The sequence below is a fragment of the Gallus gallus genome, chromosome 19 (genome assembly GCF_016699485.2).
Source record: "Gallus gallus isolate bGalGal1 chromosome 19, bGalGal1.mat.broiler.GRCg7b, whole genome shotgun sequence".
In the NCBI taxonomy this organism is placed as follows: Eukaryota; Metazoa; Chordata; class Aves; order Galliformes; family Phasianidae; genus Gallus; species Gallus gallus.
The window spans coordinates 9385536-9408287 of record NC_052550.1 but is presented as its reverse complement, the minus strand read 5'-3'; the positions used below and the strand labels follow the sequence as shown (position 1 = coordinate 9408287).

General features: G+C 47.6%; 1 protein-coding gene across 14 annotated transcripts in view; it reads left to right on the top strand.

Annotated features, from left to right (window-relative positions):
• MSI2 (musashi RNA binding protein 2) overlaps window positions 1-22752 on the top strand; it is a 188021-nt gene that overhangs the window by 36189 nt on the left and 129080 nt on the right. The window contains exon 1 of one of the 14 annotated variants that reach the window (XM_046902749.1): window positions 10963-11399. The exons of the other annotated variants lie outside the window; for them this stretch is intronic. The gene's annotated coding sequence lies outside the window, so the exon portion shown is untranslated. Of the gene's footprint in view, window positions 1-10962; window positions 11400-22752 lie in introns of those variants that run through there. 14 annotated transcript variants of the gene reach the window in all.

The window sequence follows — 22752 nt, the reverse complement described above, 5'->3', positions numbered from 1 at the left end:
GGGGAGTGCACTGTAATCCTTCCAAGCCATTTAAAGCAGTGTAGGCAGTTAAAGATTAATTTTACATGCAGTGACCTCTTTATTTTTTAACTGCTTTGCCTCCTGGATCCTTAGAAATAATAAACAACTGCTCTAAGCACACCAACCCCCTTGGAAGACGATGATTTCATTGTGGCTGTGAGCATGACATACATTGCATAAATATTGGTGCTTACGTGCCTACTGATTCTTTGTCGTTGGATGCTGAGTCTTCCAGCCCTGCTGGTTCTGTTTTGTAAGAGCCTGGGAGGAAAAATCAACGATGAAAGCCACTGAAGTTAGTGATTGCTCAGGACAGCCTTTCCAGCTTGAACTGTTCAGCAAGGTGGATTTTTTTTTTACTAATGTGATCAGATTGGCGTATTTGTGACTTCGTTTAGCTGATCCCTATTGCTGTTGCACTTCTATGCTTTGTAGATGTCTTTATCTTGATTGTTGCATCATGTGGAAGGGCTTCACAAACACAGTTGAAGCCCTGCATCATCTCTGGAAGAAAAGTAACAAAGCATGAAGGCAGGAGAGTGATGTGCAAAGGAATTGTCTTTGTGACAAACTCGAGATGTGTTGCATTATACCCCTTTTTCCCATGTGGCTTCTGCACACGGACAGCAGCGTGCTCCTGCTGCAATACAGTCATGCTGCTCTTTTAGCTCATGTAGTAAGATATTGAGTTAAGGAGCTGAAAATCCCAGTTTGCAAACCCTGCTGATGACTGGTGGAGGAGGTAGGTTTAATTTCCTGAAGGCTGCGTGTAACTCCAGTGGAGCTGAGAGTTCTTCTCTGCTTGTTTCTGTAGCTAGTCTGTACTTCCTTGCAGAGAATGAAATGTAAATCTCTACGTGGTCTAACAGTTGTTTCCTAAAATGTGAACAAAATCAAAGAATGAAGAATGTGTGTGGTTCAGAGCTGCTTGAGAATTTGAAATATTGACTGAAGTAGCTGAGAGGGGAAAATAGGATTTTGTATTGGGTTTTTTCTAGCTTGTTTTAATGCACCATATTCATCTTTGCTAGCCAAGCCTTTTAAATATGTCAGAGTAATTGTGTGTGGGTGCTCCTGTAATTGTTAGGTTGCTGCTGAAATACAGACACAGGGTAATTTTTGGTGCAGGATCTCACTTTTTGGATCAAAGACCTTTTATAAAACTCATAGGCAAGTGTAAGAAAGGGCTGAAATGGGACCTGCAGACCAACTTAGGCTGGGGCACTGCCTGGTAGACTTGTGTAACCTTTGAGTGCCTGCTGGCTCTACAGCCCTTGGATACTGCTACTTCATGGAAAAAGTTCTAAATATAGTGCTCGTTTGTTGTTGAAGAATAACTTTGGAGAGTGGATGCTACAGTTTCCAGCTCCTGGCAGAGCAGGAGCAGCGTAGGAGCTGTGTACTGTAAATGAGACCCTTAATGCATATCCGCTCCTGTAATATTGCTGAGAACCGACATCATTCACTGGGTTACTGATTTGCAGAATGTTCTTCTGACATGGAATGCCCCCTAAGATGAGATCTGAGGCTCCTTTTTGCCCCGCAGAGGTGCTGTCTTTTCCTTCCCATTTTGCCTGGTGTGGGATTGCTGCCCAGATGTGCACTGATAGCGCTGGGGGGGTTTTGAAGGCAAATAGAATTGGCAGAAATAGTTTGGGAAGGAGTCATAATCACTGCGGGCTGGGGGGGGAGAGGTGGAACCGAGGGGAAGGTGAAGAAGTTTGCCCGAGTTTGTTCAGAAGACGTGTGCTGAAAAGGGCCTGAAACCTCTGCTTCCCAAAACTCTGTCCTTTAACCCAAGTACGTGAACCCAGGTGCTGTCCTTTGCTGAAGGTTCAGAAAACCCATGTGGTTTTGGTCACCCATGGAGTGAATCTGCCTCCTTGGTTGCTGTGCTCTCCCAGAGCTTCACCTTACAGGACCTTGCTGTCTTGAGCAGCTGCCCCGTACAGTGTCTGCCTCATTGCTGGTTCCTTTTGCTAACTTTCACTTGAAAGTCAGATGCTTTCCTGTGTTTTCTTTTCACTTCCTTGTAGAGCTCTTGTTTCTGCTGCTCCTTAAGTCCTGCAGCTGTGTTATTTAACATCGTAATGCATTTAGAGTTACCATCCTTGTACAAAGATACAAAATGGATGTGCATTGTAATTCTGGTCTCGAGGTGGCAAGCTTCTTCCTCGTGGAACTTTTATGGCTTTGTAAAAGCTTTCACTTACCTTTTTATTAGATTATTTTAGTGCTTTTCTGATACTTAATGGTTTATGTGTCAGTAAATATATTTCTAATGCAGTTATTAAGTTATGACCTGTGTAATTATGTACATGAAATTAATACAGGTGTGAGTTTGTGAGAATGTGCATTATATTTGTAGGTCAGCAGCAGGGTTGGGTTGCCACATCTTGGCACAGTTACAGATACCTGCCTCACGTGGGCAGAGGTTCCCACCCCGCTGCAAACCAGCACAGCTAAACCATGCGTGGCGTTGGGCCTCCATGGCTCGTGGTTGGAATTGAGCTGGCTCTCCACTGCGGGGCTGGTTTTTTTTTTTGAAGCAGATTATGTGGTGTGTGTGCAGCAGGGCTTTCTCTTTCCAGGGTGGAGGTCACGGGCTGGTGGGAGCAGGGAGCGGTGCAACTGGTGCCGGTCACTCCTGAAAGCTGGGCTGATAGGATCAGCTCTCTCTGCGTGTGGCTTTCAGGATGTTGCGTGTGTGTTTTTTTTTTTAAATCCGAGTGCTCATTTCAGGGCCTGCTGCCGCTGTTCTTCCTGTGCTCGGGGCCTCCCGGGGTTCCTTCTGCATGCTCCACGTGCTCCATGCTCATGCACGCCTTCAGGGGAAGGGGCTGCTGTAGAGCTGAGTGCCGTGGGTGCGGTATGGTGCTCCATGCTCATGGATGTGTGCTCACTTGTGCTTCTGTGGGGCTGATCCCATGCCTGACAGTGGAACCTCCTTCTGCTGGGGGTGTGGAAAGTGGCTCTTCTCAGGCTCTGCTTGTGTGTGTATGGAAGTGAAGGCAGAGTGCATGCAGGACTGGCCCTGTGTCTTGCAGGATGTCCTGGCAATACCTTGTGACATACACCTCAAATAATCATTGAAAGCATCTTTTTTTTTTCCCTTCCAAATTACCCTGGCCAAAGCAAATAGGATGAAGAATTAGAGCAAGCTGAGACTGGTATAATATACAACATACTAAACTATGACTCCAGCAGCAATTAATGCAAAGGAATGAATATTTTACAGTGCCCTGCAGTTATCCTTAGCTCTCTGTGGTGAACTGAAGATAGCTTGATATCTGTGTGCTCACCAGGATAACTGCCACCGATGCTGCTTGTTTTCTTCTCCATTTTCAGGCTTCTCAGGCTACTTTCATTCCCCTTTTGTACTGACCCAAAAGAAGAGTATTGTTAGTGCAGTTGATTTGACGCCGAGCTGAGTGCTCATACTGGAACGTGATATGTAGTGCTCAGCATTCAACATGGTGTGGCCAGGACTGGCAGTAGCTCAGGGAGCCTCTTCCCTTGTAAGAGGAGGAGGTGCAGTTTGCAGAGACTTCTCTGACTGAGAGGTGTTCAGGTGCATGCTTTGCTTTAAGCCCAGGGTAGTCCTGCCCACCCGGGAGCTGCTCGTGTGTGTGGCCATCCTTCAGAAAGGTAGGGGAGCTCCGAAAGTGTACAGCATTAGGCTGGCATAATAATCTCTGGTAAGAAACTTTCTGTCCTGGTGAGAAATACAAGCAGTAAATGCCCGTCTGGTTCCTTTCTCATTGAAAAGGTACTGCTTGTACCCCTTTGCTCTCCCATTTTTTGTTTCACAGTAAGGTTGGTATAGAAACTGCACAAAGGGTAGCAGCACACTGCAGAGCTTAGTTTGGTCATGGCAGCCATGGAACAGATAGGAGAGCTGATAATGTGTCCCATGTTGGCTGCGTGCTGTCCCTGAGCTTCTACTGCTTGATGATGTGGAGAGGGCCTGAGCTTCAGCCACTGCTGCACGTGTGCACTGCTGCTGAATGGAGAACATCTGGGTGGAAATGCACTTCAGGCAAGAAAAAGAATACGTAATGTAAGAAAACACTGTCACTTAATGTGTTTTTTTGCTTGGAAGCTGTAGTCAATACATGCTGTAATACTGTTTGCTTGTGTGATACAGTAGCAGCACGACATCTCAGATTTATTACTTTTGGTTTCTCTTTAAAGAAGTCCTGAATCTGGAATCAGAGGAATGCTTGTTTCCTCCTCCACCACAGAAGGGAAAAAAGCTGAAAATGACATAAATCAAGAAATATATCAAAGGCCAGCAGAACAGATGAAAACTGTTTTGGAAGATTGTCTATAACGTTTGGCAGAAGAGACTCATATGCTGTGTTTTTTGGCTGAATTTGTAAATGAGAAATACTCTGGGGTCTGTCTCCTCGAAATGATCTATTTTTGTATATTTCATGTATATATATTTAAAAGAAACAGCGGGGGTGATTTTTGTCTATAGAATGTATGTACTAAAGCACGTGTAATTAATATTTAATTATATGAACTGCGTTATAAACATTCAATTACAGTTTTATACAGCATATTCAGGCTTTCTCTAATAGCTGTACTCACACTCCTGCAGCTGTACGTCAGTGCAAGTGCAGCCCTGTATGTGTGCTCAGCCCTCCCTGGTGCATGGCGCGGCGGGGAGCTGGGAGGCAGGAGCTGCCCTGCCTGCGTCTGGCAGCTGTGGCATGGAAGTGAGCAGGCCAACTGGAGCTGAGCGAGTTGGATGGGTGTTTGTCTGCTCTTCAGTAAACTCTTATGACATGTTCCTTCCCCTTCTGATGCACTTTTAAATTTAGTTGTGTAGTTGTGTTCTGTGTAACTGAGTCACGCCACAGAGGATGCAGTGTGGGATGATCAGTTCAAGCTGTTATTTCCTCCTGTGACACTTTGCCCTTCTGCCTCCAGTTTCTAGGATGCTTCTGACACTTGAGGCAGAGGGAGTTACCTTTAGAGTGCTGATGCTACTCTACTTTTGATCTGGGAGGTTTCTGTACCCCCTTTCTAGGCTGGGAATCCACTGTGATCTCTGCACACTGTTCTGTGCAGTGCACGCAATTAATACTCTTTTTTCCCTTTTCTCCCTGAACAGAGATTAGAACGCTTTGCAGGGGAAGAAGTGTGACCCTCGTACCTCTGTCACTGCAGTGCCACTGTCTGGCACTGTTTGTGCTCCTGAACTCAGCTGCAAACTTAGGGCTCAGGTCAGCTCACAGGGATTGTGCATTTCCATGTGAAAAGGGCTTTCCATGTGTCTGTGTGTGTAACAGCTCTGAATTGTTACTGACACTGCTCAGTGTGTTCACAAAGAGAGCAACACTTAAAAGCTACCTGTTAGAAATGACTGCAGCAGGGATGGAACATGTGAAAGCAGCAGTGGGATTGGGTTCCCGAGCGCATCTCCAGGCTGACCCTTTGGGCATGGCGTTGGGTTTGGGAGAGGATGCAGCCAGCAGAAGCTCTGGACTGCTGACTGCTGAAACCAACGAGTGTGGTAGATGGGGACTCCAGAACTGCTGAGACTTGCCCCAAAACGTGTCTGTGTGAGAGCATCCTGGGGCAGCCCTGTGGAGCTCCTCCTGTCCCAAAGAGTTCCCTGTGCAGCGATGTGCCCAATGCTACCGACAGCTAAGCACTACATGTAAACAGCTTTGTCGGCCACTTTTACGTTCCTTGCTTATATTGTACACCTTAAATGTGCTATTTCTTTTGGCATAATGGCAAAATCGCTGCTTATGGGAACTGCATACAAAAAGCTCTTTGAAAAGAGCTTTATCAGAGTACAAAGTACTTGGAATTGAAAACCCCTAGAGGGTTGCTTTATTTTCCCCCTTCATTCAAACTTGTAGTGGTGCAGGATCGAGATACATCGTGCCCTATTTTCAGCTGATTTGCATGTTAGAGAGAACGGAGTAATTGGTGTTTAACCAGAACAAAAGAGGATCTGTTTGCTAAAAGAAAAAGAATTCTTGAAGTAGACCCTAATACATATACTGCCTTTGTCTCTTCTCTCATTAAGAATTGAATAGGATGGCCTGGTAATTAGAATGTGGAAGGCACTGCTTTGGTGTTGATGCTTTTTGAGCTAATTGGTTTGAAAATTATATTTGATGTAGCTCTAAGGGATGTTGGCACAACACCTTCCTGGGCCGTGGACGTCCTGTGCTCCCCGCTAACTGCGGGTGCCGGTGCTTGGAGGCAGGGATTGGATTTGGGGGCTGTTGGGTCTTTTTTGTGTGTGTTTTTGGGTTTTGTTCTAAAAAGCCGTATTTACCTTCCCAACTGAGTACACAGGATACACCCGGCACGTGTAAATCATCTTCTGTTGGTATGGAAAACTTGACATGACCTTGGGAGGAGATTAGCCCCTCACTTTCCCAAATAAATACCTAGCTCAGGCCTTGGCAAAGCACAGATTTAAGCCAAATCGGGTTTGAATTTCTGCCTTTCTGCATTCTTGGAAAGGGTTGGTTTTTGTCTTTTGTTTTGACAAAAAGATTAAAGCAAATTTAGAGGTTGAGCAGGTTGGAATACAAGACAGGACTAGAAACATCCCGGAGGCTTCCCTTGGTTTGTGCTGGGGGAGGACTCGCACTCCCTTCACTTCAGCCCTTTGTGCAGTGGGGAAGGGCTCGGGGAGGTGCTGGCTGCCTGGGAGGGTCCTTGTCTTGGGTTCCAGAGCAGGGCTGCTTTCATCCGAGGGCTTCAGAAGTTGGGGAACTTTGCAGGGACTCTGTTGAATGAATCAATAAGGAAGCCTTTGCTTCAGACAGGCCCTGCATAACAGCGTTGTACTGTGCACACTGACAGTGGGATGCAGGGTAGGTGGAGATGCAGGAGATTCCGTGAAGATGGATCTCTCTTTTTAGACTTGGAGATAAGTGTCACAAAGCAGTAAAGATTCAGCTACAGAGAAGTGGAGTGTGTTTTATTGGATAGCGCTGCTGTTCAGTGGTAGAAATGTAAGTCTCAAACCTGTTGTTGGTTCTCTGCAGAGCACTGTTTGATCATATTAATAAAGTTTTATATCTTGATACAGTTATTTTATGAGGATGAAGAGAACTTCTGAAATCTCCCCAAAGGTTTTGGTGATAAAAAGAACACTTGTTTTTAATGGCTTTAGGTTCTGGGGAGTGTGTATTTAGCAACGTATTTGTTATTTAAATGGTTTTGGTCTTGCAGAGAACTGAAGTCTGCTTTTATTTACTTTTCAAGTATGTCTCTTCCCCTTGTCTGTGTTCTCAGCATTCTTATGAGGCTCCTTACAAAGGAATGCGTAGCAGTGATACTGCCTGAAGATCTGCTTGTGTTTCCTCTATGTGACAGCCTTAGTGCCCTTTAGTGTCTTAGGGCTTTATCTCTAGGTACCGTGGGTATCTAAATGCCTTACCTCTCCTATCTAGAGCCAGGATGGCTGGCAGTGAGCTGTGCTGCAGGCCTTGATTGTGGACTGGGACTGAGAGCCCACATCCCATCCGGCCCATTGCTGGGCACCGCTCAGAGCAGTGGTTTGATGGTGTTCACTGAACCTCCGCTCTGCTTTAGGGTTGTCTCTGGGCACACCGTTCCCTGCCGGATGAGGTCAGGGCATCCCTGCACAAAGTGCCTGATGTTGGGCATCGTGCAGCACTGCTTTGTGCACCTGTGGCCTCAAGAAGCCCCTCTGGGAGGGGTGGGCTGTGGGGAATGGGGGCAGGAAGCTGGGAGGACACAGCGCTGATAGTTTTTGAAAGCAAGCACCCAGTTCTTCTCCTGTGGGTCCTCCTTAGTTAAAAGTAGGTCTGAAAGACAAAAGGTTAGAGAGGAGTTAAACAAACTGGGAAAAATGCAATATATTTCCATATGGAGTTAAAACAAGATGTTGTGGATTGACTTGAAAAGAAATTTTTCCTTTTTTAAGATTTGCCAACAAACTGCAAACATGTTTGTTTAATCATGAGCAAATTTATCCTCCTGCTTTTTGGTCCTGTCTTGTTTTCAGTTTAGTCAGCAAATTGGAGAAGGGAACTGTTGTGGCAGTGCTCCCAGACAGGGCAGCTCAGCACCGCTCCTGGGGGCCGGCAGAGCCCGCTCAGGGTAATACAGGAAATTGTACATTGGAGTTTATTGGGAGCTGCTTCGGTTCAAGTCACTTGTATGTTCTGATGGCAGCTAATCCACTTAAAATGTGTCTTTAATGACCGCTTTGTTTTCACCTGAGGTCATTAATGCTCTAAAAATGGCTGTTAACTGCACTGAAGTCATCTTTTCCTCCCAAGGAGGAATTACAGTACGCACCGCATTCAGTGGTACAATGCGTTTCATTTCTGCCTCTCTTTCTGGGTATACCGGCTTCGGTTTTAGTTGAAACCACCTCTGTTTGTTTCCTGTCTGCTTATGGGCAGAGGGAGCGTACGTGGGGCTGTGCTGCCTGCGGTGCCTCCGGCCCCAGGGACCGTGGGGGGATTAAAACTTGAGACAACGGGCTGTGGTGATGCTGCAGCCACCTTCTGCACAATTTTTGTGCTGATTTATTGCTCTGCCGTGTTCCTGATTCTGTCACCTAAATGCAAATGCACTGGCAGCCTGCTTTATGGATAACACTTAAAAAATAATGGTCCGGTAATGAATGGTGAATTGCAGTGGAGATCCTGCTGAAGTGCTTGCAATATCCACATTAATTTCAAATGAATTAATTGCAGTTAATACTATTGTGTTTAAGGCCTGTCAGAAGCCATAATGATGATTAGGATGCCAGCGTAAAATGTTATTTCAGAGCAGCATCAACTTGTTTTTTAAATTGCTGTGTGTGATAGTAAAGTGTGCCTGACCCTAATGGCCATCGTGGTAGGCGTTGGTGCGAAGCCCATCTGGAGCAGATGACTCAAAACTACCCAGAGAGAAAGAGGGGCTGTGCACCCTTTGTTTCTGTCGTTTCTGTCCAGTCTGAACTGCAGAGCAGGAGCAGAACAGGGGAGGGCCTTTGCCTCCTGCTGCTTTCTGGCTACTGCTCTGCTGCTGCCGAACTTCAGCCGCTGCCTTCGCTCCCAGCGCCAGCTGCATTCCTCCCCAGCATTTGTTGGTGTGGCATCAGGCAGTCCCTGGAGGTGGGCAGTTTGGGCAGTTAAGGTCATAAAAAGGCTTCTGAGGGCAGGCAGGTGTGGCTGGAGCTGAACTTAGTGCTGTGTAAGCGCAGCAGAGGCATGACCCAAGGACGTGGTAGCACACTTCCAAAAGATCTGTGCTCAGCTGCAGTTCTGCAGGAGGGGCAGAGGGCTCCAGCCCCAATGCCATACAGCCCTGCTCTCCTCCTGGGCTCACACCACCATCCGAGAGACTCCCAGATCTTCACACCTGGTGTGTACAAACAGGCTCAGATCTCTTTTCAGTTTAACCACTTGTATTTCTGTTTTAGATCTCAGTGTCTGGCCTTGAAGAGCGCTACACCTGCAGGTTGTCTCCTGATAGAGGGATGTGTGGAGTGTAACTTAACAGATGAAGACAGCTGCATTTTGTTCATCAAGCATGAGTTGTGTTGGGCCATTTGTGAACTTAGTTTCTATCTGCCGCAAAGGCAGGGACGAATTCTGGCACGTGTGGGGCCAGGCCAGATCTCTCTTTAAAGAAACAAGCAAGCAAAAATAAGCAACCAAAAAACCACCCTACATCATTGCATAGTTCAGTCAGTTTCCACATTCCCTAATTAGATCTGCACTGGCTGATTTAGCTGGATTATCTCAATACACAGATGATGTGTGAAGGAGAAAAAAGTATGTGCTGACTTCCAGTGGATGGTGTTCTGTGCAGAAGTTGCTTTGCTCATTTTCTGTAGGCATCGGATGGTATTCAGTCTTTGACAAGGAATTTAATGCCATTTTTTAAAAGGAACTATGGGACTTCACAGTTGTGTTGTTAACAGCTTTTTGTTGATGCAAAATTGTATGTGTTTACATTTATATGGAAATACCATTATTTAGTGACGATTAGCAGCCAGTTGAGGCTCTGTCCTCCCATCCATGTGTTACTAGTCATGTGCAAATTCATTTCGGGGTAGGTTAGAAGTTATGGGTACCGTTAGATTTAATGCATGAAGTGTTCCCGATTCGCTGTTTCCTTGGGCAGACCTGCTGCTGCAAATCTGATCTGATTTCTTTCCAAAGCAGCAGAGTTCATCATAATCTCTCCTGTTCTTAATCCATCCCTACACGGTAGTTTGGTAACTACTTCCTAATGAGGAAATCTGGGCTACAGAGCCTATTGAAGCCATAGATAACCCTCTGTTTAATCAGTTGCGTGGCGGTGGAAGCGCTGGAATTTCATTAGCTGTCTGAGCTCGGAGCACCTCGCGGCGCTGCCGGTGCCCCATGGCCGTGGGCTGGGGCTGCTGCTGCGGCTCTCTGCTCAAACAGCCGCTTCCCGGAGCAGCTCCTGCATGCAGCGCTGCTCCCTTCTGCAGGGGCCGGGCGGCCGCTGGACGTGGGCCACGCGGTGCTCCAGGAGTGCCTGGAACAGCTCTGCTTTCTCTGCTCCCCCTTCTCTGTAGTTAGAACAGAATTCAGGGCCTGAGGGCATCCTGGCTCCTCTTGTAGTTGCATCATCCCCACTGTTAACTGAGGGGAACAGTGGTGGTTTTTTTTCCTTGATTTTTTTTTTCTCTTTATTTAAAGTCTTCCTCGTATGAATTCTGAGGAGTTGTTGTAGTTTGCAACTACTCCAATTAGAATGCATCCAGACAACAGATCCTTCTGTTTCCTTTGTCCCTAATCTCTCTTCTGGGTAATTTGCATCTCGGTGCTGCTCAGTTGCACTTTGCTTAATGCAAGGGGAGGAAGTCCGTGTGGTGTGGGGTATCTGATTTGCATACGTACTTTATAATCCTGACGTGGATGCTTTGCTTGCTTCAGGCAACCAAACCAGGATGTTTTTATTGTCATATCCTGTTGGTTTAAGGTGAGAGGTAGATCGGCGCACGCTTTGCTCGATTTACAATTGGAATCTCAGTTTGAGGTTTGGTGGTGAAGATCTGAGGCACGAGGGGAATTTTATGAAAAAAAATGCTGAGCTGAAGGATATTGCTTTAGGAGTTATTGCAAAAACTGAGGAAAATAAACTTTGTGGTTCACTAAATGAAAATAACAAAGAAGGGAAGAAACAGCGCGATGTGTCACTGGGTGCTGCAGCCTTCAGCGATCGCTGCGATGTCTCCAGAAGGCGCTGCCACGCGGCCGGCTGTGAGGGTCCGTCGGCACATCCCGGGGCTCTGCGCCGTTCCAAGCACTGGAGCTCCTGGCTGTCAGATCACGGCGACTCGTCTGCTGTGACTCCTTTTAACAGAATCAAGATTTGGAGAAGGAGTGGTGTTTGGGGAGGTGAGAAGGGGAGGTCGGTGAATTCTCAGCTGATTCTCAGCTACCAGCTGGGAGGCTGCGTGCTCCTGCCTGAACTGGGAGGATTGCTTTTATTCTGTAATAGAGCTCCACTAACAGAACCCTGTTGTGTCATAGAGCAGTGTGTGCAGCAAGTGTGTGTGTGGTGGGCAGCCCTGGGGCAGTGCCAGGCAGCTGCTTGCCATGCCCCAGTTCACCACCTTCCTGCAGCATTTGCTGTTTGGTCTCCTTCATGCAATTTGTGGGGGTGAGAGTGCCCAGGTGAGAGGTCTCCTCTTCTGCCCCATGTTTGCATTAGATGCAGATGTTTCTGAAACCTCCTCTGACAAAAGGGGCTCGGGTTCATCCTTGAGTTTGAGCTTTCCCTTCCAGAGGTGGTGGTGTTTCTGGTTGCTGTTCATGTGCTTTGTAGCTGCACTGTGGCTTAATGGCAGAATAGGACCTCGTGGTGGAGCAAAGCAGATCTGAGCAGTCCCAGCACGGCGCTGGGTGCTGCGCACTGCATCCTTCCCAGGGCTCCTGGTGGCTTTTGCACAGCTGCGCTCTAACTTCAGTAACGGCAAATGTGCTGTTTGTGTTTTCAAATGCTCTTAATTTGTGCTGTCAGGAAATGGACGTAAGCCTGGACTGCACAGAAATGTGGGACTGAATTCTGACTGCAGGAGGGATGTATAGAGCAGCAGCAGGACTGTCCCTGTGCTCATCTCTGAGCAGCTGGGATTATGAAATGAATGCGTTGTATGAGTTCAGGGAGTGCTGGTGAGGGGGAGGCTGGCTCTCTTACCTGTGGCCATGAGGAGCAACAGGCCCAGCCCTCACCCTGGGCCTGAGGGGCTCTTACAGTGCTGGGTCCAGCTTTCCTGCTCCCTTGGCTTTGGGCCTTGCTTCTGCATCTCGTTTGTCATCAGTGTCTGAAGGCCGTTGGCCGGAGCTGCGCTCCCTTCCCAGGGCTAACACGGCTGGCAGCACAGTGGGTATGGCAGCAGGGGCTGCCAGGCTGACAGTCGCCATTTACTCCAACAAACCAATGGGATGCAGTGCTGCCCGGGTTGGGATGTGGGATCTTCACAGCTGCAAAAAGGGCTTCTGCGTGCTCCGAGTCACAGAGCTGATGTTGAAGAAAAAATGCAGGTTTTATAATCCTATTTTCCTTCCATTTCTCCTAACTTTGAAAACACTTGAAACACCTTTTTAACTCTACGTTTAAAATGCTTTTTTATAGCCATGAAATACACTCTTGTGTGGTTTTTAGCTCTATTTAATTTTTAAAAGCCTTCCTTACTGCTACTGCATAAGGAGAAATTTTTAGATAACGAGAAGCAAATGTGACATTCTGTTCCATATTAAAAGTTAATTTAGGGCAGAACTGAAGACAAAGAGAAGTGTCTTTTCCTGTCCTGTACCTCCGAGTAACTCAGTGGCCCCAGCCCGCGCTCTCGGCCGTGGAAGGCGCCCTGCGTGGCGTTGAGTGGCCCCGATGTGGGCTCTGTGCTCCCTGTGCTGCTCCTGGGCTGGGGACACTGCTGTGCCCTGCAGCAGCTCAGCTCCGACACTGGCTCAGGAGGTGCCGCTTGTGCTGGGGCTGTGGCCCAGCCCTGTGTTGGTTCACGTCCTCCTCTCCCCCAGGAGTACCTTGGGCTTGGGCTGACTTTGGGTGCATCAAGCTATTAAAAATGGCAGAGTTAGAACTGTGGTTATGCAAATAAGGCCTTTCCTCAGACACTGCTATGATTGATTACAGAGGTACAAAATAAAAAAAATCAGGTATGCTGAGGGTGAGTAGTAAAATAGGTTTGTATAATAACAGAGATGGGAGAGGTTAGAAAGGCCTCAGCCCTGGGAAGGGAACGCAGCTCCGGCTGCACTCTGGTGCTGAGCAGCCACATGGCCTCCATCTGCAGGAGGGGCTGGAGGGTTGCTGCTGAGCCTTAATTGTGCTTTGGTAACGTTCTATGAAATGCATCATAAAACCTATTCATGAGTTGGCTTAAGAGTTACTCCGTCCTCTCCACTTGTAGAATACGTACTTTGCAAAATTGCCTAAATCTGTACTTTTCTTGGAGTGCTGCTAGTCAGCCCCACAGGTTGCTAATACATATTTCATAACCTTCTATAAAAGTTTATTAAAATAATTTAAATATCTAAATGACTGGCTCTGCTTGGCCCGAGCAAAGCCCAGAAGCAGACTTGGGGTCGTCATTGTGACCTCCCTTGGTGTTCTGCTGCGCTGCCCTGAATTATGGACCCTACGTAAGTGCTGACTTCTTCCCATTGGCTTTGAATTTCCTCTGTCATTAAATCTGACTTTTTTTTAGCACTAGTGGGTGAAATATATCTTTATAGTTCCACTGTGTTTACAGTAAGGATTTAAAAATGTCTAGTGTGCATTAATTTAGTATGAGCTCCTTCATGTGAGCAGAGGAAATACTTCTCCCATTTTAACAATCAAAGGGGTGGGAGGAGAATCCACGTTCCCACCTACCTTGATCCTTGTGTTAGGTTTGATGAAGCAAGCAAGGAATTAGAAGGCAGTCTGACACAGCAATCCTCATAGCTGAGGAAATGGGCAAACTTGCATCCATTTTCTCCCAGTTTTTTCTCCATCAGAGTGAGCCCATGCCAGCACTGTGCATGCAGCCGGTTGTGTTCTGGTTCAGAAGCTTGGGAGAAGCAGTGGGTGCTCCCTGGGCTGTGTGCTGCTTGCTGTGGGCTCGGGGTCGCTGCCTGCAGCCAGCTGGGTGCTGCTCTGCTGCTCTTGGCAGGCTGCTGGGGCCCCTCGTGCTGCTCGTTGGACATTACTGAAGTTCTGTTTCCCAAAGCTGTGAGTTAAGAGGAGAATGACATCTTGATTCTTACTTCTGTGTGCAATATTTATGTATGTAAATTGCTGGGATGTTTGCCTTTCTGGATACAAATAAACGAGGTGTATACAAATATAATGAGGAGGCACGGGAAGCTCACTTTGTTAAGCAAAGCACAGCACATTAAGCCATCATGTCCTGACACTTGTTTCATAGTTAGGAACAAGGGGAAGAGTCTGACGTGTGCTGGGAGATGTAAACGTCTCTGCTTCTTTACATGCTGGTTATCGTGGCTTTAGAGTGCTGAATCTTGTGTTCTTTATTATTGCTTTCCCTTTTTGTGAGGAAAAAGACAAAGGCTAAAAATAAGAACCATAATTTTTGATAGAAGTGTGGAAACCCGGTTAGTTTGGACACAGCAGGTGGCTGAGGGACTCCGTCGGCAGAAAGCAGCAGCGCTTTCAGTGCAATCAAAGTTAAGTGCAGAAATTTAATTAAATGGTAGCAAGGCTGGCAGAAACTTCGTAGAGCAGCAGTGCATTGTCAAACTCAACAATTATTTCAAGGAACACAATCCGCAGATGGTGTCTAATTGATAAATTAAGGTTCTGGTGCCTGATTCTGCTTACGTTTTAAGGTTCTTTTCTTAAACAACCTTAACGTTTTAAGGCAGCATCACTGTTAGGAAAGCATTTGCAGAGAAGGGGCTGTGTTAGTTGGGTGCCTGCTTCCTGCCCCTGCCCTCGGCCCTCTGTCTGCCCTTGGCTGTGGCAGCACACACAGATCCCATACAGTTCCCACACAGCCCCGCAGGCTGCTCTGCACACATCGCTGGGTGCTCAGCCCGGGGTGCAGCCCGAAGGATGGTGCTGTTGGGTGGTGTCTGTATGGCCCTGGGCTGGTTCTGTTTGTTCTCTTCCCTGGGAAGCATGCGGGAGCCTGGGGCAGGGCAGAGACTGTGAGTACCCAGAGAGTTTGGTTAGAGAAACCCAACCGACCCACCCTGCTGCTCCTCCTTTCTAAACTGGAGATGTACCACCAGTCCTCTGTGGGGCTTGATTTATGTGCATAAATACAGCTTGTTTTCCAGGGTTTATCTTGCACTTAGAAGAGGGCAGAAAAAATTGAATCCTGCACTTCAGTTTGCTTTGTGTGCTGTCCTTTTATCCTGGAGAGGGTCCTTTCCCTCCGCTAGTGGCACTTGGCATCTTTTGCTGAATGAGGAGTGCAGTTGAGAGAGGAGGCTCTGGCTGCAGAATAGGTATGTGATACACTCCCCTTACAGTATTTGTTCAATCCCTGCTTTAAAAATTATTTAAAAAATTACGTTTGAATTTCATGCTTTCTTCTCTATTTAGGAATTTTTAGAAGATGTTTACAGGAGAGAAATGGTGATTCTGTAGGATGCATATTCCCAAGATGCATATTCCCTAATTGCTTTCCTGAATGTGTTGTGTCGTTCTTGGCACTGCCCTCGTGGTAGTAAATTCTCCATTAGTTGCATTCTATGCGATAGAGCTGAGTCCGTTCTGAGCGACGTCGCTGAACCAGTGCTTGTTATTTTTGGTTACTAGCAGTGTGCTTGAATTCAGCAACTCAGCTGCTCCCTCCCCCCTCCTCTGCTCCTGTGCCTAAATATATCCACCCAGTCAATCAGCGCTGGCAGGCATCAGTGCTGTGGCTGTCAGATCGAGTTAGCTCTGGGTAGCCGAAACTACTGCCTTGTTTTTTGGGGGCTTGGAAATGTGTTCGAATAGTGGCGTTGTAATTTGACTTGCAAATAAGTACAGTCTGGTAATGGGCCTCTTACATAGAAAGAATGATGCAGCACTTCAGACAAATGTATGTCTCCTTCCCATGAAGCTGATTAGAAATAATACAGTACGAGGTGATGTTTATGGCTCCATGCTTAGAGAACAGAAACGTTTTTGAATTTTCATTAATTGTGGATTTTATAGTTTTTAATGGAACAAAAGGAAAGGCTGCAAATTAAAGAAATGCTAATGTCTTACTGGGGAACTTAGGGAACATGTGGTTTAGAGGCAAATCTGCTCTGGTTGTTGTATTCTCTCTAATTTCTCGCCTTATCTAAGCTTTTTGGCTGTTGGTTTGTTTAAGAGCATCGCTTAAGTGAACGCATTATCTTTGTTGCTGCTTATTCCCAAGCTGAAGGAGCTGCCCTTTGCCTGTGACGACACAGCTATTTCCACAGCAACCAGGCAGGATGTCACAGATTCAGAAGTGTGATTTTACATGCAGAACGGCAGCAGGAGCAGATGGATATTGGAAACAAAACCCCCACTCCCTCCCTTCGCCTTCTTACGCTTCTTCAGAAGGAAATAAAAGCACTTCTGACAGTGCCTCTCTTTGCAAATCTCCCAAACACTGCCTAACTCGGTGGATTGTTGCTGTTTGCAGTAGGAATGCAGCTAAGCTGGGGCAGGGCCTGCTCGCTGTGCCTGTAGCAGCACTGCATTAGCACACTTGGGGCTGGAGCATGGCGTGACAGGAGCACCGTACCTTTGTCAGTGCAGGACTGGTGTAGGCAGAATGAACGTTCCTGGGGATCGGGGCTCACATTCAGCCCATTAGTTGTTTTGTTAGCTTTGGTACTGGCCCAGTTCTGTTAATCCTGAACTGAATACGGTAAGTGGAAAAGAACCCCCCCCCCCGCCCCGTAGTTATTTAGACACATTTGGTACCCGTCTTGCATAATGTTTGTTGTAACACCCGCCCACTGTGTGGGCAAAAGCCTCAAGAGCATATGCTCAGTCTGTGTTCTGAAAAAAGATAATATTGGAAACAGACATAGGAGGGGTTTTGCACGTCATGTTGAGGGTTGGGGCCCGTGGTTGGAAAACCACAGAGCTGGGTCTGAGTCCTGGCTGAAGCCCCTGCAGGCAGCAGGCTCAGGGGATGGACCTGCACTGACCGGAGCTGCTGCTGTGCCCTGCGTGCTGCTGGGGCCGTGCGCTCAGCTCAGGGCTGCTCCGGCACCGCAGCGATGCTCACTGTTGAAGTTTGGAAGGAGTGAGGTGTCCAACCTGCCCTGGTGGGAGTTTGGTGGGAGCTGGCTGGCTATTTCTGTCTCGCTGCAGTAGACCTGGAGCCCAAGATCCCCTCGTATTTTTATTTTGTTGCTTGACTTTGAAAACACCAGCTGTGATTCTCCGTCCTATTATTGGTATGGATCACATGAAATTTTAATTAGCTCAGGTTGAAGAGAAGGGAAGTTCTGGTAATTGATTTAATATACAAATGCCCCTCTGCCTCCTTTGGTTTATGTGCTGGAAAGATTGTATTAGAAATTTCCTATTATAAGGGAGATGAAAATGTGTTTTTAGGCTTTTCTTGAAATTAAAAAAAATTAAGTGCCTCTAAACTGTTCAGTTGCAAAGCATTATTGATACATCCACTAACTCAGATAATAGTAACGATAACCACAATAATTTCTATGTTCACTGCTGTACTGGAACCAGTCAGTGCAGTCTGAGGCGACTTGGTGCAGCCTCACACAGGCACAGTTCTGTTATGCAGGACTGTGAGGTGTTTCCACCTCCTGTGTGCAGTGCTGTAGGAGCCCTGAGCTGATGGAATGACCGCTGGAAAGTGGGTGAAGCAGGGAGCTGTGCTGTCAGTAACGTTGGACCCTCTTGAGGTGCATCTGGAACGCTCAGCGTGCCATCGCTGGGGCTGTGCTGCTGGCTGGTTATGCTGGTAGTCAGTGCCTTCACCGGGGGTTTCACTCTTCTGGAGTGCCTGGAAATTCCCTTCTGGGGTGGGGAGGTGCTGCTCATGGTGCTCCACGAGGTGTAGTCCATGTCTTGGAGAGCTGGCAGCTTTGGCAGGCTGCGGCTGTCGTGTTCTTCTGTTGGGACCTGTCAGATACAAGGGTCTATTTTAAGAAATTAGCCTTCACCTCCCCCTCCCCTTTTGAGGCCCATCTACCATTCACCTGTAGTCCCACTCCTTTGGCTGTCATTTCAGTCTTCCTTCCAGCTAATTGACTTGGGAGATCACGCTAATTTCTCTTGACTGGGGCTGCCACCTTTGCTTTCTCCTGATGCAGCACGTGCATCTTCTCTGCTCCCCTCTTTTAGCTCCGGAAGGTCTGGAGGCAGATTCCCGGTGCTCCCGGGCAGAAGCACCTGGGCATGTGGCAGCCGCAACAAGTGGCCGTGCCTCGGTGGGCCGTGTGGGCTTCGGCCCTCAGGGCAGAGCTGGCAGCAGTGGGACTGCAGTGTTTGCCTGTCCAGAGTTTTGTCTTCTGCTTCTGCTCCACCTACACTTAATTTCCATTTTTCTTTGCATTCTTTGATGCTTTTGGAAAAAAACGATGGAAGATGAAGAATCCCCCAAACTCCTGCGGTAGCCACATAGGGAAAACGGCAGTGGTGTGATATTAATACCTGTTCTGTCTGGGAGACGCTGGTAGCGCTGGGAATGATCTCTATTCTCCCCCAGTATTTTACAGATGAGTGCTGAAAAGCGTCTTTATCCAGTCTGACTGTTGCTATTATGTGGCGAGGCATTCAGTAAAAGTTGTGATTTATGAGATGTGTGTGGCCGTTGTTGTTTTTTGCTCTGTCATCTATCAGGGAGGGAAAAGCCAGGCCTGATAATTCCTGGCACATAGCTTTTTCAGTTAAGAATGTCAGCTGTCAGGCTGTCAAGAGAAGTTATTTCTCTGTGTTGTTGTTGTTGTTGTCGTATTTAAATAGGCAGAGATCCCGCTTCGTACTGCGGTGCGTTGATAAGCAGCGCTTTCAGTACTGCTGCGGAAGTGTCCCAGGGTAAGGTCCGTGCTGAATGCACACTCCAAGTTGCAGCGCTTTGTGTTCTCAGCCTGTGACAGCGCTTGATTGCTTCATGTGAAATGCGTTCCGTTTCTCTTTTGCCGCCTTTGTGTTGTGCTCCTTTCTCACCTCCTGAATGGAATGCTTTTTTTCTTTGTGACGAGGTATTTTAAAAGCGCCCTTTTGCAAAATATGTGCACATTAGATAATCTGGTGTTGCATAAAAGCTCTCATATTTTGGGGGCTTCGTGCATACATAAAGTAGGCCTAATTGAAGGCAGGAGCGGTTTGTCACAAACGTGAATATAAGGACGGGGGACGGAGGGGAAGAATTACGTTAAATGCCAGGGTGATGGGTTTTTTTCCTTATTAGTTATTTGCAGAAATGTATCAAAAAGTCATTTTGATGCAGAGTACAATAGTATCACAAACTTGTGCTTTGCATCCTAAGTGCCTGGTTAGAGCACAGTTAGAAGCTGAAATCATTCCTCGATTAGTCCCTGGAGACCCATATAAGTCTTTAACTCTCAGTATGTGGTCTGCGATTTAACAATGGATGACGGATTGCTGAACTTGAACTGAATGAATAACCTGGAATTTTCAAACCTTCAGCCCCTCTGCTTTCTCCTCTCCCCTTCTTCCCAGAGAATATCCATCAAAGCCTTGCCGCAGCTGGCTGCGTTTTGCCTGGAGGGCAGAGCTTTGGAGCTAGAAAGACTGGCATGGTGCAGTTTGTGGAGCTGGGAAGCAAATCAGCACTGCGAAGGGCTGGGAAGGAGTCTGGCTGCCAGACGGCTCCTGGGCATTGCATTGGGGCTGCTCGTCCTCTTGGAGCCTGGGAGGGAGTCGGTCCCAGCGTGCTGCCAGATTCGTGTGGCTGCTGCTGTGGTTGTGGTGACCTCCTCATTATTTTGGTGCAGTTAACCTTTGCTTAAAAGGAAAGCATCTTCCATGTGTTAATTCAGTCTGGGCAGCTCATTTACATATTTTATATCACTTCAAAGAGATGGGATTGGAGAAGTGAGGTGTAAGCCTCAGTGAAAGATAATGTTGGTCTGCGTGGACTGTTGTGATGTACGGGGCCATGTGTGCCTTAAAGGTGTTCATGTGGTTCCTGGTTTATCTCCTATTAATACAGGAGTGGTCTTTAGCCCTGTATGTCTATACAAAGCAGGGCTCAGAGCTCCCAGCCTTAAGTTGGAGTCTCCGGGGCATTTGCAGACCATAAGGTTCCTTGGGAGGAGTGAGATCTCTCGCTCCCTGCAGGCAGCCCAGCAGTAGTGCTCTGGTTGGGTGCAGCATGGGCTTTCAGGCTGAGGTGATTCGTGCTGTGCCAGCAGCCCATCTGCCTCCTGATGGGTGATCTGCTGGAAAAAGGGTCGCAGTTTTCCCCTGGCACCACGTCTATGATGCTCTTCTTTTCTCTTGCAGTAGAGCTGAGGTTCAAATTGTGGATTTATCAGACAGGAGGCAGATGTAAATGGTGTTCAGATTTGTCTTGAGTCAAACTGCACAAGGAGCTGTTCATGAATGTTGTCCCAGCTTTTCATGTCCTGCCAGACCTGGAAATCCAGCCATCTCATTGACTGGGCCTGTCTGTGTGAGATCCTTGGCAGTGTTCTAACGGTGTAGGTGCTTTCAAATTTGAGTGTATGGAGCTGTGATAGTCCTTGACACTTTGCAGAGTTCCCCTATGGGGAAGACAGGGAAGGAGTGTATTTCTGGCTGGTTGCTTATTTTCAGTACTGTAATAATTAGAGACCTGTTGGTATTATGAATCAGGTAATAAGGAGTCCCTTCATTGTGACAGCTGCTGCTTAGGGAGCCAGCAAGTCATGCATACAGCACAGCGCTGTGCTCGTCAGCCTGGGGAAGGAGGAAACCAGAACCCCCTGTTCTTATCTCACAGTGGGTAGGAGGCTAAGCTGGTGACCAAAATACCACAATTCAGTGGTTTCTTTGAACTCTGCAGGTCTAGCAGCCCAAGGGAGAGAAAGAAACGACAGGACTGTCAACATGACAACAGTTCTCTTCTGGTGCACTCTCAGTGCCAAATTCTGTGAGTGCTGGAACAAGGACAGTCAGCGTTTGAGAACAGAGAGGCACCAGGCACAGTCCCTGTGTCTTTGGTGTTTGCAGAGAATTCATTTGTGCAGACTTTGCAGTGAGGTGCGTGAGTGTCTCTGAAGGAGCTCTGGGGCTGATGCCTGGTGAGGGGCTGATGTGTGGTGAGTGCTTGGCCGAGATGGAGCTGGGAGTTGGTGAGCTCCAGTGTAACGTGCTAGCGTTCTGCCTCTTGTCCTGGAGCCTCTGCTTCCTTGCTGTGCATTTCTTTTTCTCAAATCCAGGGAGCTGTGGTGGGGTTGTCCTGAGGGTCTATTCTGCCATGGTTGTAGCCTGATCAGTAGTGGGATCTGGGCAAGGTGCTGTGAAAGAGCTGGAGCCCTGTCCTCTGGAGGAGGCATGCTGCCTTTTGGGCTCGTTTCTTGGAGGAAGGCTGGAGGGCTGTTCTGTGAGCAGTGTTCTGGGGTGTCACCACATGAGGAAGGAGGACTAGCACCTTTCTGTGGCCCGAAGTCCTGAGCCACTGGCATCCTGCTAGAGATGGCTGCGTCAGAGCTGGGTGCTGAGTCACGCCACGTGTTCTGCCATCCAAATGCTGAAGTATAAACACATCCTTTTTATAGAATCTCTTGCCAAGTACTTGGATTTACAGTGTTAACAACTTTAAATAAATTCTTCCTGGAGATAACTGATTTATTAGGCTCCCACCCTTCTGAAAGTGAAGCTAGTCGCAATTAGCAAACAAAGCAGCATGAGACAGTTATCATTCTAGTAATAAATCTCTCAGTGTTGAGTACCACTTGCTAATGGGCTCTGCAAGTATGACCATCCGTCAGTCAGTGTGCCGTCAGCCCAGGCAGTAGCATGTGTGCGGCACAGTGGCATCAACACAGCATGCTGGTGGCTGCCCTGCTACGGGCAGGGTGTGCTGCAGGTGGGTGCTGCTCAGTGCTGGGCAGGAGGTGGGCGTGCTGCAGCTGTGGGCCAGGCTGTAGGGCTCCTGTTGGTGAGTGCTCCTGGAACACATGGGCTGCACGTGCCACCACAGGTAGGAAGCAGTTCTGTGTTGTTTCTGCACACCTTATGCCTTGCTGTCGGCAAGACCAATGGTCTGCTTCTTCCAGGTTGTTTCTGCTGGTAGCCCAGCCCCGCTCCATCCCCACTTTCCCTCCTGCTTACCCCTTCCCATCCCTGTGCCGTAAGGCTGCCTGCTCTTCCAGCCTTTCATCTCCTCTTGGCTCAGGCTTCTGGGATGTGGCTGGCAAGTGAGCCCTCTGAGTGCTGGTCAGGAGGCATCGTTGATCCCTGGCTGCAGCTTTGGATAAACAATTGGTCCAAGACCTGTTAGCGTGGTTTCCAGCGCTGGGGAGATGCTTCTTGCTGGGTTTGTAAAAATGATCTAAATGGATCCGACATCCTGGCTATAAAACATCTGTAACATTACACATTTAGTTATGTTACTAGAGACTTGAGTTCATTTTGATGGGTAGTATTTTATCTGCTACTTTTCCCCTTCTGAAAGCAAAGCTTTCTACAGAGGAGGATTTATAGAAATATCTTTCTAGCACAAAAAAAAAAGAAAAATCATGCACATTAAGATGTTGGAGTAAAGGAGAAATAATGTCTTTTTTTGGAGACCTCGGCTGATTTATCTCTTGCTTGGTAGTTTGCTAT